Genomic DNA, 1,949 nt, shown 5'->3' with positions numbered 1-1,949 from the left:
GCTCGGAGGGCGAGGAGGGCGGGCACAGGCGCGGCAAGGCACGCCGGCCGCGGCCGCTGCGGGCGGCCCGGCGCCGGAGCCCGGCGGGCAGGAAGACCGGGGCCGCCGGTGCACGCACCGGGGTCCCGGCTCCGCCGCCGACTCTCCGCCGCCGAGGCCGCCGCGCACCGCCGCCGCCGGCGCCGCCGCGCCTCCCCCGCCCCCCCACGCGCCCCCCCCGAGGGGCGGCACCGCTGCGCCAACGCGACAGCGGGGGTGACGATTGACCGCCAAGCGACGCTCAGACAGGCGTAGCCCCGGGAGGAACCCGGGGCCGCAAGTGCGTTCGAAGTGTCGATGATCAATGTGTCCTGCAATTCACATTAATTCTCGCAGCTAGCTGCGTTCTTCATCGACGCACGAGCCGAGTGATCCACCGCTAAGAGTTGTCTCGGTTTCGGTCCCCGCCGCGCGCGCGGGGGGACCGGGCAGCCTTCGGCAGCCCCTGAGGGCCCCCCCTCCGCTCCGCCTCCCTCCTCACGCCGACGCCGGCTGCTGAGCGAGGGACGGCCGAGAGCCAGAGAGAGGGGCTCGCCCCGCTGACCGTACGAGCACAGAGTGGGGGGGGAAAAAGGGAAAAGGAAAACCCGAACGAGAAGGGCGGGGAGCCCTCGCTCCCGACCTGGGACAACCCTTTGCTCGCTTCGAGTCCGGCCCAGGCGCCCAGGCTCGGCCCGGCCCGGCGGGGAGCAGCGCGCCGGCCGCGCCGCCTGCCTCGGGGACGCTGGGGGAGGGGGCGGCTCCCCGCGGACCCCCAGCGTCGGAGCCCGGCCGCCACCGGCAGCGGCACCGGCCGCTGCCCGCGCGCCCGCGGCCCACCGGCCCCGCGCTCCCCAGCTCCTCGCTCGCCTCGCCGGCCTCCGGCTCCGCCGTGGCCCCGAGGCGGCGCCCACGCCCGCGCGCGCGCACACACAGCCTCCCGGACGACACCACGCGCTCTCCCGTCCCTTCCGCGGACAGACGCCCGGCGGCGGGCGGGCGGGCAAGGCGGGACGGACGGGGACGGCGCCCGCTCTCCCCGTCTCCACGCGGAGAACGGGGGGGGCCGCCCCCGCCGCCCGCCTGCCGCCCGCCCGCCGCCCGGCGAAGCCGGGTTGGGCAGAGCGAGGCAGGCGCGCCGGATGGCGGAGTGCCGGCGGGTAGGGCGCCGCCGCCAGCGGCCACGGCGGCAGACCGAGAGCCCCGGCCAGGGAGGAGAGCGGATCGCGCCGAGGCGCGGCGTCCGCACCACCCGCGGTGGGTGGGGGCTCACCGTCCCGGCGAGAGCACGCGCTCGCGCCAGGGTCACGCGTTCGAGGCAGGCCGGCGCCAGCCGACCGCGCGGCGTCCCTCCGCCGAGACCAGACCGCGGAGAGAGGGGGCAGGGTACCCCTCTCCGTCCCGGCTGCCCGCAGGGCGAGCGCGGGGCGCGCCGGCTGGCATGGGGGGGCACGGCGCCCGCGCGCGCCGGCCCCCCGGCCCTCCGGCAGCACACCCGGCTGCCCCCCGGGTCGCATCGGGCCGCCCGAGTCTTTAAACCCCCGCCCGGCTCTCCCGCCGAGAACCCTCGGGCCCGGAGCCCGGGGCCCATGGCCATCCCTACCCGGGGCGGCTACCGGCGGCCGCGGTGGCCGGAGGCCCTCCGCTCCTCCCGCCACCCCGCCCCCCCCCTCGCCCGGCCCGCTCGCAGCACGGTCCCCGCGGCACGGCGCGGGGCGGCTGGAGCGGTGGGGGGGGGGAGAGAAAGGGAAAGCGGAAAGGGCGGGAGGGCACGGCCGGTGCGGCGCTCACGGCGCGGCGCCCGGGAGGAGCGAGCTGGCACACGGGACCACACGGGTGGGTCACCGAGGGGGGGCAGGAGGAGCGCGGACGCTAGGTACCTGGCCCTGGGGTGAGGGAAACGACCTGAAATCCCCGCGGGGGTGCCTCCC

At 78.8% G+C, this 1,949-nt stretch overlaps 1 non-coding gene across 1 annotated transcript; it reads right to left on the bottom strand.

Annotated features, from left to right (window-relative positions):
* Nucleotides 1-274: 274 nt before the first annotated feature.
* On the bottom strand, nucleotides 275-427 carry LOC136996790 (5.8S ribosomal RNA). Its single transcript, XR_010887733.1, has one exon. It is a non-coding gene; the product is annotated as a 5.8S ribosomal RNA (ribosomal RNA).
* Between the last annotated feature and the right edge of the window lie 1,522 nt (nucleotides 428-1,949).

The sequence above is a fragment of the Apteryx mantelli genome, unplaced genomic scaffold, assembly GCF_036417845.1.
Source record: "Apteryx mantelli isolate bAptMan1 unplaced genomic scaffold, bAptMan1.hap1 HAP1_SCAFFOLD_86, whole genome shotgun sequence".
Taxonomy (NCBI): Eukaryota; Metazoa; Chordata; class Aves; order Apterygiformes; family Apterygidae; genus Apteryx; species Apteryx mantelli.
The sequence above is the reverse complement of the archived record's forward strand: the minus strand, read 5'-3'. Positions and strand labels throughout refer to the sequence as shown.